The sequence below is a fragment of the Nerophis lumbriciformis genome, linkage group LG35 (assembly GCF_033978685.3).
Source record: "Nerophis lumbriciformis linkage group LG35, RoL_Nlum_v2.1, whole genome shotgun sequence".
NCBI classification, from domain to species: domain Eukaryota; kingdom Metazoa; phylum Chordata; class Actinopteri; order Syngnathiformes; family Syngnathidae; genus Nerophis; species Nerophis lumbriciformis.
Window position 1 is genome coordinate 25,803,267 of NC_084582.2, and position 15,447 is coordinate 25,818,713.

General features: G+C 38.3%; 1 protein-coding gene across 1 annotated transcript in view; it reads right to left on the reverse strand.

Annotated features, from left to right (window-relative positions):
- psd2 (pleckstrin and Sec7 domain containing 2) overlaps positions 1 to 15,447 on the reverse strand; it is an 81,015-nt gene that overhangs the window by 14,062 nt on the left and 51,506 nt on the right. The gene's annotated exons all lie outside the window — the stretch shown is intronic.

Genomic DNA, 15,447 nt, shown 5'->3' on the forward strand with positions numbered 1-15,447 from the left:
AACCCGCAACCTTCCGCTGTCCTACTAAATTGTCCATCTCATGCTCGCTCGCTGCCTATCTGAGCAGTGAATGGATGTATGAGTGTGACATGCATGCCCTCTGATCTCTCTGAGGACAGGATGTACACTACTTAGTCACCCCTGTTAGGATTTGTAAGGCTTGTAAAAGTAAAAAGTAAAAAGGGCTTTCTGTTTCCAATAAATACGTGAGAAATGTATCCTGTTGAAATTAAATGCTTTAAGTATGTAAAAATATGTGAAGTTGAGGTTGGAGGATGAGCTCAGTTTGAGACCAGAAAAACCCAAGTCCGATTTTTTTTTTCAAATCCACATTTTTTATGTAGTCGCTCACATTTCTGTCTTTCTTTAGTTTATTTCTAACATGAACACACTTACAGCATAATACATTACACAATTTCATATCATTTCACTTTACATCATGTCCGACAAGGAGTAGGAAGAAGCAAAGCTTATTTAATCCTAACCCTTTCCCACTTCAGAGCGTTTACAAATATATACATTCATTTACTGACTTTTTTTATAGTAAAATGACATCCGTGAATGAGTAATACAACAGTTTTGTAATACATAATTAAGTCAGTCATTATTACTATATAACTATTTGGTTCATATTGTCATTTTTTGTATTTCCATCTAGAAATTACTGGGGGTAATCTTTCTTAGCACCATTTTTAATGATGCTATTTTGGATGCCCCATGTTGCTCTCATGTTGTTTCTGTTCTTGTTTAATAATTGACTGTAGTATTCCTTCTTACATGTTCGTAATATACCAATTAACTTGTTTTTATATTTCTTATACTTATTTTCTGCCTCTATAGATCTCTGTGTTATAAATATTCGATATATTTTTTTTGTGACAAGCATTTTTCAGTCCTTTTGTCATCCATGGTTGGTTGTTTTTATTTTGCTTCTTAGTAAGTTCTTTCCATGGACAATGTGTATCATAGAGTGTTAGAAAAGTGTTGAAAAAATTCCCATATGCATCATCTACATCATCTTCATTGTAGACATTGTCCCAAATTTGTTTCCTCAGGTCCTTCTTGAAGGAAATCATTCCTTCCTCTGAGCATAGTCTTTGAAATGTATTTTTGTCAATGTTCTTCTTCCTGTAGTTCCCATCATAAATAGTAAAAACTGGCAGATGGTCGCTGATTTTCGGTTGTTAACAGTGCACTTGTTGTATTATTATCAAAGACATTAGTGAAGATATTGTCTATAAGTGTTGCACTGTGACTTGCAATTCTGGTTGGCCTTGTGATTTGGAGATACAAACTCATACTATACATTGTATCTGTGAAATCATTAATGGACTTTTGCTTATTGGGGTTCAAGAGATCAATATTGAAGTCTCCACATAAAAAAAGTACTTTTTGACTGATTCCATTGAAAGTTCTCTTAATCCAGTCTTCAAATCCTTCAATACTTGAGTTGGGTGCCCTATATATACAACTGATCAATACATTTCTGCTTTTTTCATGACATATCTCAATGGTTATACACTCTAAAACATTGTCAATAGCCAGTGACATGTTTTTTACCACCTTGTAATGGAAGTCCTTCGTCACATACACAGCAACTCCGCCTCCATTCTTATTTATTCTATTAATATAATTGAGTTCATATCCTTCTAGTCCGAAGTCCATTCCTTTTTTGTAGCCATCCATGTCTCTGATATAGCGATCATTTTGAAGGGTTCTTTAAATTGTTCCAAAAATGATTTCATATCGTTAAAATTGGCATACAAGCTTCTGCAGTTAATATGAATAATTGACAGTTTGTTATTGGAATTAATGTTGGTGTTGTACTGTACTTCTGTATAATATAAACAATTACTGTCAATGTGAGAAAAAAAATGTGTGTCTGGATCTATAGCACTGTCCAAATCCATACTATTATGATCAATGCTGGAAAAGGTTATAAATTCTCTGTCTGATTGATTATTGCATTACAATACAAAAAATACAACTTTGATTTGTGTATAATGTAATAGGAATGACGCCACACATGGTGCAGTGTGTTTATGGAAGTAAACATGGCCACAATTTATGTAGGTCTCAGTCCAGGTGGCAACTGTAGAAATTAAAAAGATTTCAACAGTCAACATTTTCTTAACCTCATTACCGTAATTTGCAGTCCATAAGTCACTACATTTACCCACTACTTTGAACCCTGCACTTTATACAATGCTGCGGCTAGTTTATGAATTTGTACGGGTTCACAAGCTCCACATGCCACCAATAAATATAGCCGAGTAACATCATTTTGGCTGAATGGGTTACCACAGATCAATTAATGTGTCCAATAAAATTGTACACATTCAATCAAACTCACTCACACAATCATTCAGTCAGTTATTTAGCACGTTTTGATTCACCCTTATTACGGAGCATACACGACGAAATGCTCACAACGTAGCCCTAAAGCCAAAGAAGATCGGAAAAAGAAAAAAATCGCCGCACAGAATTAAAATCCACCACCACTAACACCGCTGCACATGAAAGAAGACGACTTCAGGAAGAGGAGGACGAAGACCGCGCTCTGGTAGGCTACTTTATGTCTTGTTACAGGCACTGTTTTTTGTTAAATTTGTTCAATTGTATTTCTCACTTGGAGAGAAGATAATCTGCTTTTCAACTGGACTTCAGATAGCCAGTGCATGTAGATTGCTTAAGACAAAAATAATTGTCATTGACAAAGAATAAAATACTAAAACACTTTTTATGATGTTGGCTCAGTTTATGCTTATTTCAATCAATCAATCAATCAATGTTTATTTATATAGCCCTAAATCACAAGTGTCTCAAAGGGCTGCACAAGCCACAACGACATCCTCGGTACAAAGCCCACATAAGGGCAAGGAAAAACTCACCCCAGTGGGACGTCGATGTGAATGACTATGAGAAACCTTGGAGAGGACCGCATATGTGGGTAACCCCCCCCCCCTCTAGGGGAGACCGAAAGCAATGGATGTCGAGTGGGTCTGACATAATATTGTGAGAGTCCAGTCCATAGTGGATCCAACATAATAGTAAGAGTCCAGTCCATAGTGGGGCCAGCAGGACACCATCCCGAGCGGAGACGGGATGGATTTAAAATAAAAATGATGGCTCAATGACACTTAAGTGACATAAGTTCTTCTTCCTCGCCTTTTTTTTTTCAACAAAAGTGACAAGTGACATTTCACAACAAAGGCCAATCTAGTAGAACATCATTTGTTGAATACACATTATTCACAGTAATACACAGAAAGTACTTTGCAAAGGTCTTAGGTCACCATATAGTTTGTTTAGCCAACCACATATAACTAGAATGTCACACAGACCTCCACAAATGCAGAATTGTTATCATATATATATATATATACACACTGCAATTGTGGTGAATGTGTGCTAGTAATTTTTTTTGACTACATCCTTGCTCATGGAAGATGACAGAAAAGGGGTGCCATGATGTAGCTCCTCACTAAAATGTAATGTCTTCTTCTTTAGTCCATGTGCCAACCCTCTACAAAGTGGGAATTGTTTCGTATTTTAAGAGTAATACATAATGTGTATGTAGGTAATCCACTATCCTCCCGTAATTGTCTTCATAAAGAGACAAGCTGTCTACTTTGATAGCTATATTAAGAGCTGATAACAATTGTACATGAAGTACATAAAACAAACGTTCTTTTTATATAAATGTATGAGGAAAGATACACAGCAGCACATTAAACTGTTTCTCAATATAAATTTCCTTTCACCTCTGTCAGTCGAGATGGCATTTGTTCATTTCCTTGGGGTGTGCATGTGCAATGTGGCATGTCAGCATTCCGGCCAGATGATTCCGAAGATTTTTGCATAATCAGATCAGCCTGATTGCATTATCCTCACAAATTCAATACATTACTAGCCATTATCGTTAGGGATTTGGCAGTTACCATAGATACAGCGGAAGCTATGTGCGGTGTGTACTATAAGACATTCTGAGGACTGTTTCTATAGTGCAGCTTGTCAAAATCTGCCGTGTGAATTCAGGCTGTTGCTAAAGATCAAGCGACAGATCAATATGCAAACAAATATTTTGCAGAACCATTAGGATTGCGCGATGTAGACGATATATATCATATAAATGATATAAACTTAGTCGTTGATAGAGCTTGGACGAAAACAGTAAACATTCTCCACTACACACGCATGACGTATCGTAATAAGAGCTCTTGAACGTAAACGGGGTGGGTAGCTCAATAAATATCGACAGTAACGATACCAAGTATAGTATCAGTATGGTTAATGTTACAGTGATTAGATTGATATTTTACATGTTTGTTGTTGTTCACAAACTCAGGAAATACAGTAAGTCCCTAAACACAGGAGGACTTAAGGTGCAAAAAAGGATTTCACACAGAGCCAATAGTAGCTTCTGCCTATTTGTATTTTTTTTTTTTTGCACAATTTACTTTATTATAATTTTGACCACAAATGTAATTATTCAATGATCAGTACCAACGCTGATGGTATGAACGATACTGTCCTTGTAACTACTTAGTATTGGATCGATACCCACATTTGTAGCATCACTCAAAACTTATATAAAGTCTCTAAACAATAGAATAATAAGTGATTATTACACTTTAACATAAGTGTACAATGAAACGATGTTACCATTGTAACATTGTAAGGAACCATCTAATAACAGTAAATTATCAAGTAAATTATTCATAATTTTGAGAAGTAATACCACTGGATATAACGCAAATTGGTTACCGCACACGTTAGCAACCAAATTAGGAGTATCACTCATATGGCAAATATATTATGATATGAATTGTTATAGCAGGAGGCTGCAATATATATTGCAATATAGATTTTAGGCCAAATCGGCCATCCCTGACAGCCAAACTGCAGAAGCTGTCTTTAAGCCTTACAAGATCTCCACTAACCTCTTTCCTTGCTTCCTGACAAAGCTGCTGCAAGCAAGGTTATATTTTCTTGTCTCGGCTGCTTCAATAAGATCTTAATTAGTCCCCATGATGCCTGTGACCTAGTACCACTATCACCCCTGTAACACCATGCTTGGAGTCTCTGCCCTCAACAACACGACTCCCAGGTTCACACAATTCCATCAAACATTAGTTGACATGGACTGCACGTAATTAAAGTACGAGATTGTATCAGCTAAAATTCCTTTCATGTGTAGGGAGTCTGGACTCATCCTTGGGGACAGGGTGGGCAGCTGTTATATCCGGAAGGAGTGAAACCATAAGAAGAGTTGTGTATAGAGGGGTAGCCAGTAGAGTTTGTCGGGAGATCTGATTAAGATGCTTCCTGTAAGGCAGACTGGGCACTTGTGTTTGCGGAGATACGTTCCCAAACTATATAACTAACTGGGATATATGTGTTCGTATAGAATAAGTCGTGAAATTGTGTGGACTTGTCCGACCAAATTAATTCAGTATAACGCTCATAATTTATTCATAAGATAAAAATGGTGCTCTGAAGGCTGTTCTTATGCAATGGATGATGTGTGCAAAAGCAATTCAACACACACCAGCTCAACATAAATAAATCAGGTCCCTCAAAATTAACGTGTTAAGTCATGTGATTAATCACAAAAAATTACCGCATTAATCATGAGCCCACTTTGATTAATTATGCAATTTATTTTGAGGGTACGAGCTCTTTTACCCTAATCGTTATACGGTCAGTGATCAGATCGATTCATAAGTCAGTACACAAATTAGTGAGGGGGCTCCGAATGGTGTGCTCGCTGGCAAATTTCACTCCAAAATACAGCCTGAAATGACTTCACATAAAACCGTTACCAATTATTGTGCAAATAAATTACATGCGTTCAAGTAAAAGGTTAAACATTTTCCTGGGTGACATGCTGACAATAAAGTTGCATTTGTGTACAAATATCGGGGTCTTTTATTGAGCAAATTTTAATTTTGCAAACGAGGAATCGCCTTTGATTCGTCCGAATTCCAAAATGTGATAAATCTGATTTTAAAAAATTGACAATTAGACAGCCCTAGAATAAACATACCTACTGTATACAGCATGATGGTGCATGCCAGTGACTCACCTGATCTCACCCAGGTTGTGTCTGCCTCCAAGGTGTGTTTGCAAGTTTGTGTGCATGACAAGGACAGTGAATGAGGGATATACATCAGTAGTAACAGGATTATGAAATTATGGCATTTCATTGTCCAATTGGTGCTTTGCCAGGGGACACCGGCAGACAAAAGCAAAGCTGATAAGGCTTATTGACATACCACATTAAACAACTGCTGCAGTGTATATTGCCTGACTTGAACTAAAGCTTGTTTTGGTGTGTAAAGAGTTGCCTCATACATTATTTTGCAAAGTGGTGGTCAAAGCACAGTGAATAATATAACCAGGTTAAACTAAAGAGATAACTTACACTATGTTGTAAGATAATTATGATAATTAAAGTGTGCATTGTTCATAAACCTATTACAAAAACTTGGTTTAATACCAACAAATTGTCTCTGAATTTAAAGAAGACCAAAATCATGCTCTTTAGCAATCGCAAAAGTAATATACCCATCAGGATTGTTATTGATGATACACCAATAAAATATGTTGAACAAAATGCATTCTTAGGAGTGGTAATAGATGAAAATATCTCATGGAAGCCTCATATAAATTACCTGAGGACAAAAGTTGCTAAATGTGTTGGAATGATGAGGAGATCATGTTATTTATTGAACACAAATGCTCTGCTGTTATTGTATCATTCATTTATTATGTCATATTTAAACTATTGTGTTGAAGTCTGGGGAAATTGTTATCATTCCCATCTACAGCCTTTAGTCACTCTATGAGAAAAAAGGCCATTAGGATTGTGTCCAATGTTCACTACAGACATCATTCAAATCCACTATTCTAGGAGTTAAAGCAACTTAAACTGCACGATGTGATCAACTTTAAAACTGCTCAAATTATGTTTAGGGCATCCCAAAACTCTCTACCATCCAATATACAGAACCTATTCCAGGATAGAGATGCTCACTATAGTTATAGTCTAAGAGGAAACAACAAATTATATTTGCCTGAATTTAGAACAACTTTGAAATCAATGTGCATTTCAGTGCGTGGAGTCACTCTGTGGAACAACTTAGGGGACGAGTTAAAAACCATGATTCAATTTAAAAGACTGTTTAAAAAAGAAGTACTGAAGAAGTACGAGGAGGAAAGAGAGTGATGCCCTCAGCACAGAGCCATGGGAGAGAGGTGTATGGTCAGAGAGTGTTTGGGCCTGTGTGTGTGTGTGTGTGTGTGTGTGTGCGTGTGTGTGTGTGTGTGTGCGTGTGTGTGTGTGTGTGTGTGTGTGTGTTTTGTCTCATCTTGTCTTGTCTCATACTAACAGTGGCACTATTGTATTATTAGTGTACAGGAGCTGTTCTTGTTTTTGTTTGTATAGTATTGTTCTTGTATTATATTGATTATGTTAAATGTGGAATGAGTGAGAGGGGTTGGGATATTAGAAGCATCTGCTTCATCCAACGCCTTTTCAAGCCTTGCATAAATGTCTGCCAAAATGTAAAAAAAAAAAAGTGTGTTGTTGTATTGTGCAGGTTTGAAATAAATGAAGAAATGAAAATGACATGCCAACTTGCAGTGGAAACTGTTACATTTCGTCAGCTAAAGTCATTATTAGTCACCTAGTATTTATTTTTGCAACAACGCCTCACTGCTTGCACTTTGCCACGCAGCAAATCGCGTAGGAGAGTAAAAGGTTAGCGGAGTAAAATGATTGGACTTACAGTAGCTGCAGCAAAAAGTCGAAGTGAGCATCATATTCTTCCTTCCACATGTTGTCAGCTTGGGCGAGTCGCTGCTTAGAGGCTCGATGCGCCCGCGACACATCCTCCGACTCTCTGCTTATATTCTTATTCCACTTTCGGCTCCCAATGTTAGTGGAGTGAAGCGGAAGTCCGCTGGAATGGAAGTACAGCCTCCGAATAGTACGTAGCTCGGTTATTCCGCCATACAGTCAGCAGGCGGGGAATACATTTGGACTTTTTTTCCCTAGAAGTTAGTGAGGATGTAGGGGCGGAGCTAACATTAGTGAGGATGTAGGGGCGGAGCTAACATTAGTGAGGATGTAGGGGCGGAGCTAACATTAGTGAGGATGTAGGGGCGGAGCTAACATTAGTGAGGATGTAGGGGCGGAGCTAACGGAGACTTTTCCTGATGTTGCTGCTTTTTGTGCACTCAATAGTTCCTTTTTGTTTGTGCACTCAATAGTTCTGTTGCCTCGCCGGCTTCCTCTGGACCGGGAACTTCCTGGTTTATGTGCTCTTAAAAGTTAAGTCTTTCTGTGTAATCCACACTGCTGTAATGTACAAACTAGACATTTTTCTAATAATTGGTCAGTCCAAGCAGCGCGTCGTTAGAAATACAAACCCTGTTTCCATATGAGTTGGGAAATTGTGTTAGATGTCAATATAAACGGAATACAATGATTTGCAAATCCTTTTCAACCCATATTCAGTTGAATATGCTACAAAGACAACATATTTGATGTTCAAACTGATAAACTTTTTTTTTTTTGCAAATAATCATTAACTTTAGAATTTGATGCCAGCAACACGTGACAAAGAAGTTGGGAAAGGTGGCAATAAATACTGATAAAGTTGAGGAATGCTCATCAAACACTTATTTGGAACATACCACAGGTGAACAGACAAATTGGGAACAGGTGGGTGCCATGATTTGGTATAAAAACAGCTTCCCAAAAAATGCTCAGTCTTTCACAAGAAAGGATGGGGCGAGGTCAGGGGCGCCGAAAAGAGGGGGTAAAGGAGACAGATTCTAGGGGCCCATGATGGAGGGGGGCCAGAGAGGCCCCTAATGATGATGAAATTATAATACAGAAAAAATAATGACACTGTTAGGGGCCCTGTAAAGATTTTTTTCATGGGGCCCAAAATCCCTAGCAGCGCCCCTGGGCGAGGTACACCCCTTTGTCCGCAACTGTGTGAGCAAATAGTCAAACAGTTTAAGAACAACATTTTTCAAAGTGCAATTGCAAGAAATTTAGGGATTTCAACATCTATGGTCCATAATATCATCAAAAGGTTCAGAGAATGTGGAGAAATCACTCCACGTAAGCGGCATGGCCGGAAACCAACATTGAATGACCGTGCCCTTCGATCCCTCAGACGGCACTGTATAAAAAAACATCAATCTCTAAAGGATATCACCACATGGGCTCAGGAACACTTCAGAAAACCACTGTCACTAAATACAGTTTGTCGCTACATCTGTAAGTGCAAGTTAAAGCTCTACTATGCAAAGCGAAAGCCATTTATCAACAACACCTCTGGGCCCGAGATCATCTAAGATGGACTGATACAAAGTGGAAAAGTGTTCTGTGGTCTGACGAGTCCACATTTCAAATTGTTTTGGGAAATATTCGACATCGTGTCATCCGGACCAAAGGGGAACCGAACCATCCAGACTGTTATCGACGCAAAGTTCAAAAGCCAGCATCTGTGTTGGTAGGGGGTGCATTTGTGCCCAAGGCATGGGTAACTTACACATTTGTGAAGGCACCATTAATGCTGAAAGTTACATACAGGTTTTGGAACAACATATGCTGCCATCTAAGCGCCATCTTTTTCATGGACGCCCCTGCTTATTTCAGCAAGACAATGCCAAGCCACATTCAGCACGTGTTACAACAGCGTGGCTTCGTAAAAAAAGAGTGCGGGTACTTTCCTGGTCCTTCCTGCAGTCCAGACTTGTCTCCCATCGAAAATGTGTGGCGCATTATGAAGCGTAAAATATGACAGCGGAGACCCCAGACTGTTGAACGACTGAAGCTCTACATAAACCAAGAATGGGAAATAATTCCACTTTCAAAGCTTCAACGATTAGTTTCATCAGGTCCCAATCGTTTATTGAGTGTTGTTAAAAGGAAAGGCCATGTAACACAGTGGTGAGCATGCCCTTTCCCAACTACTTTGGCACGTGTTGCAGCCATGAAATTCTAAGTTAATTATTATTTGCAAAAAAAAAATAAAGTTTATGAGTTTGAACATCAAATATCTTGTCTTTGTAGTGCATTCAACTGAATATGGGTTGAAAATTATTTGCAAATCATTGTATTCCGTTTATATTTACATCTAACACAATTTCCCAACTCATATGGAAACGGGGTTTGTAGATTAGTAGTACTGTGTAGTGTCCCGTCATATCCAGTAAAGGACGCTGTTTTTCTTCTTGTGCCAAAATGTATTTAAAAATTAAATCTTGTGTTTCTCTCTTAACCTTTTCGAATGATACATTCCTGTTGCGTTTCTATGTTGTTGCACTGAGTCATCTCAATTTGCAAAAAAAAAATGCTAGTATTGACTTGAGCTGGGCGATTAATCGAAACCGACATTTAGAACAGGGGTCCCCAAACTACGGCTCACTTTTTGTTTCATCTGACCATAGAACTTTCCTCCAGAAGGTCTTTTCTTTGTCCATGTGGTGTCAGATGAAACAAAAATTGAGCTGTTTGGCCACAATACCTCCCTGCTTGGCACTCAGCATCAAGGGTTGGAATTGGGGATTGAATCACCAAAAATTATTCCCGGGCGTGGCCAATGCTGCTGCTCACTGCTCCCCTCACCTCCCAGGGGGTGATCAAGGGTGATGGGTCAAATGCAGAGAATAATTTCGCCACACCTAGTGTGTGTGTGACAGTCATTGGTACTTTGACTTTTAACTTAATTATGGATACCCCCAAACAATGTTCCCTCTATTTTTTCCATCTGTGTAATTTGTTGTGGTTCATGCACAGTTCATTTTGTGCACCAGTAAAAAACATATAACATTGTCTTGAATTTGAAAAAAAAAAACATTTAATTTTTTACTAAAGAAGGGGTTCGGTGAATGCGCATATGAAGCTGGCGGGGTTCCGTACCTCCAACAAGGTTAAGAACCACTGGTTTAGAATCTGGATAGAGAGTACACTTTTTTTTTCTAAATGCCAATAGAATACAAGAATAACAGCGCATTCATCCATTCATTCATCTTCAAAGCAGCAGCCTAAGCAGAGAATCCTAGACTTCACTCTTCCCAGCTACTTCGTATAGTTCGTTCCCAGGCCAGCTGGGAAACATAGTCTCTCCAACGTGTCCTGGGTCTTTTCCGTGGCCACCTACCGGTCAGACAGGGGGCATTCTGACCTACATGTGGAGGAGCAGCAGCTTTACCCTGAGCTCTTCCCGAATGACAGATGATATTAAATTTGACAGCAAAGTTAATCCAAGCCGTTTCCCGCTCCGTGAGCAGTATGAATAACATAAACTTGAAACAAATCAATATGAGCTAAATTTGCACATACATCATGGTGGTGTAATGGTCGATATGCGCTTGTCTTTTGTGCCACATTATGTGGGTTCAATAACACAAACACACAGTTAGGCACATGGATAATATGGACACAATAGACAAACAATAGCACCACGGAAATAATCAGGGTTTTAAAAGACAGAGTCCAAGGAAAAGTTAATCTATGGGAGCATTACTGGTTTGACTTCAACCTGTTTTTAAGAATCCATTTACAGTACAAGTAGAGTGGAAAAACAAGTTGACTTCATAAGCTTAATTGTGTTTCATTGTATCCATTAAACCATATCCAATTATATTTACAATACGCAAAGTATCTGAAAATACCATCTAAACATCACAAAATGCCACAAATTCAGTCAGCCGCTTTGAATATTCCATTCCGGACGTCTTCAGTAATTTCCGTACATTGACGTCACTGTAGTAACGCTTCTGCACTCTGACCATAGAATCAGATCAGTTATACTGGTAATAAGCAAAAATTAGAGAGAGAGAGAGAGATGTGCTGCCTATCATTCACAATCCCTATATAATCAATCAATCAATCAATCAATCTTTATTTATATAGCCCTAAATCACAAGTGTCTCAAAGGGCTGCACAAGCCACAACGACATCCTCGGTACAAAGCCCACATATAGATATAAGACATGAACACGTTTTTCTTTTTTTATGCATTGTAAGTTGTAAATAAATAAATGTATTAAAAGTCAGCTAACAATGTAGTCAATGGAGGCTCTCTAATTCGCCCAGAAAACTCTCTAAATAACCATCCAAAACCCGCCAACAATACTCTATATCAGACCTGGGCAATTATTTTGACTCGGGGGCCACATTTAGAGAAAAAAATGTGTCTGGGGGCCGGTATATCTATTTTTAGGAACACTATTACAAAACCTCACAATAATGTCTGATTGAATGCTAAAAACGTTATGACAGACCGCCTTAAAAAACGTAATGGAATTTTTTATATTTTCTATGAATGATAAAACACTGAATATTGACAAAATATGAACGTCACACCCCCTTTCGATCGACATATTTTACATCCAAGTGAAAAGCAACAAAAATTAAACAAGCAGTGAAATATGAACGCGAAGAGTAAAAAATAAACCCACCGACAATCTTGATACATCTGATACATCCCTAAGCTTTAGAACATTGTTGTGAAAATCTCCTTCCGCGAATGTGGAAACGCTTCCCGCCCACACTGCTTGGTGCCTCGTCTGAGCTGCTGTGACGTAGATTACCATAGTAACTAATTAGATGACCATAATAACTAATTAGATGACTATTGTAACTAATTAGATTACCATAGTAACTGGTAAAGCATCCCAAAGCGCAGATTCTAACCATTGAAATATTTTGTATAGTTGAATACTTACGGTCATTAGAAAACATCACTACACATCATAATGGCAGCTACAGTTTCCATCTTAAAGATCTAAAAAACTTATTTGGGAATGTCCGGCGGGCCAGATTGAAAAGCTCAACGGGCCGCATGTGGCCCCCGGGCCTTAATTTGCCCAGGTCTGCTCTATATACATATTGTGACCTGAATATTGTGACACTGTGTTGTAATATTTGGAGACAGGTCAAGCAAGCACTAGAACCAAGCGTTGAGATGGAAGTCTGTTTTCTTTCAGACTGCCCACAATCTCATCGAGCTCTGTCATTTCTTACTAAACTGTGATTGGTCGTGTTCGCTGTCAATCCATCTGGTTGTAAACAGCACGTTTTGCTAGTTGGCCAAGGGTCCTAGTTAGTCTGCCAATGTAAGTTATTAGGATGTTGGCTATTTGTTTGTTCCTGCCAGATCACATCAGCTGGACGGATTTTAATATCAGAGGTTTACATAAAGCTGCTGTATGTCACGGTTAGGTAGATGCTTAGAGGGCGCTCGCCTTCAATCATTGTGACCCGCCCTCTTTCTAGTTTAAACCTTTAGCACAAACATGGAGAAAAAGAACGTCAGGGCACAAGGCCGGTGTTTGGAGTGATTCATGGTCTCGCTCACCTGTTTATAAACTCTGCACGGCGGCCATTGCATCTGTTTGTTTTAATCCTTTCAGACACAAAGACCTTTACTGTGTGTGGGCACACAAGCCTAAAACTATATGAGAAAAATGTTTACAGAACGAAACAGAGGTTCGCTATGCTGCCTATAGGGCTCCAAAACTTCAAAGACCTGAACTGGTTGGTGAAATGAGAAGGTAAATTCTATTTTATGTCTTTGATAAAACACCTGGCTGTAAAAATGAGTTGCTCCATAATCCAGTATTGTAAAATCTTACGACCAAGTCTTTAACAAAGACATAAAAAAAACACACCTTCTCTTCTGGGACGTACATCCCTCAGGTCTGGCTTCCCAAATAGCCTAACTTTTACTTTGTTCCATAAACATGTAGATTTTTTTTTTTCATGCAGTTGTTTTGGAATGTGTGTGTATTTTTGGCCTTTATGTTCACATTGTATGTGTTTTATGGTGTTTGTGTGTCCTGGTTTTGGATCAACTTTAGGTTTGGACATTACCATGCGTTAGCTCCTGCCGGTCTCCATGAACATTGTATGTATCTTCCCATAAAACGTCAATTAAAAAATGTTTTAAAACATGAAGCCCTAGTGGGTTCCATGTTATTTTGTTTACTGCCAAAGTTTGGGACATAGTGGGACAGAGAACTAGTGAAATTAATATCCTGTCAGCTGCATCTCATTAGTTTAAATATCATAATGTCCATTTGTGTTGGTCAAAGGGACAGCTAGACTTCCGCCCTGAGAACTTTGCCCGGAAACAAGTGAGCATGTGATCTCAGCAATTCTGTTTCAGTATCTAATTTCGGTTAAGGCTATTTATAATATGGCTGTTAAAAGAAGAGAAACTGGAATTACCTCTGACAGAAGGACAGTTTACATATGCAGTACATGGCTAGTACATAATTGTCAAACGACATGCATGTGTTGAAGGCCACAAGAACACAGGAAAACACACTGACACATCCTTGCATGCCCCCCTTCCTTTTTTGATGAAGTGGAAAGACAGAAAGAAGAAGCAGATGACAGAGAAGCAGCTGGAAGGTCAAAAGTACTTTTAGATGATAAGAATAGAGATGCACCACTGATGGATGGTGTTTTTTTTACAGAGTAGCAACCTGTTAAGCTTTTGTTCTACCAATAAAAAAAAAATCCTCATTGTCGTTTGGACAGATTATCTGCTGCCTAATGTATGGCGACACCTAAAAAAGCTGAAGTAGTCACACCTAGTGTATAAAGTGAAATCTTGTACAGTATCATGTATAAAACCCTGCAAACGATTAAAACCTAAACATTTAGGAGCATTCCAAATGAGGAAAGTGCACAGTAACTAGAGATGTCCGATAATATCGGCCTGCCAGCCTGCCGATATTATCGGCCAATAAATGCGTTAAAATGTAATATCGGAAATTATCGGTATCGGGTTTTTTTTTATCGGTATCGTTTTTTTCATTAAATCAACATTAAAAACACAAGATACACTTACAATTAGTGCACCAACCCCAAAAAAACCTTCCTCCCCCATTTACACTCATTCACACTCATTCACACAAAAGAGTTGTTTCTTTCTGTTATTAATATTGTGGTTCCTACATTATATATCAATATATATCAATACAGTCTGCAAGGGATACAGTCCGTAAGCACACATGATTGTGCGTGCTGCTGGTCCACAAATAGTACTAACCTTTAACAGTTAATTTGACTCATTTTCATTAATTACTAGTTTCTATGTAACTGTTTTTATATCGTTTTACTTTCTTTTTTATTCAAAAAAATGTTTATTATTTTATTTTATAATTTTTTTTAAAAAGGACCTTATCTTCACCATACCTGGTTGTCCAAATTAGGCATAATAATGTGTTAATTCCACGATTGTATATATCGGTTGATATCGTTATCGGTAATTAAAGAGTTGGACAATATCGGAATATCGGATATCGGCAAAAAGCCATTATCGGACATCCCTAACGGTAACCAATGAATTGATTGCTGAGAATTTTACAAATGTAAGGAGTGCAGTTTTTGGCTGTTGATTCAGTCCA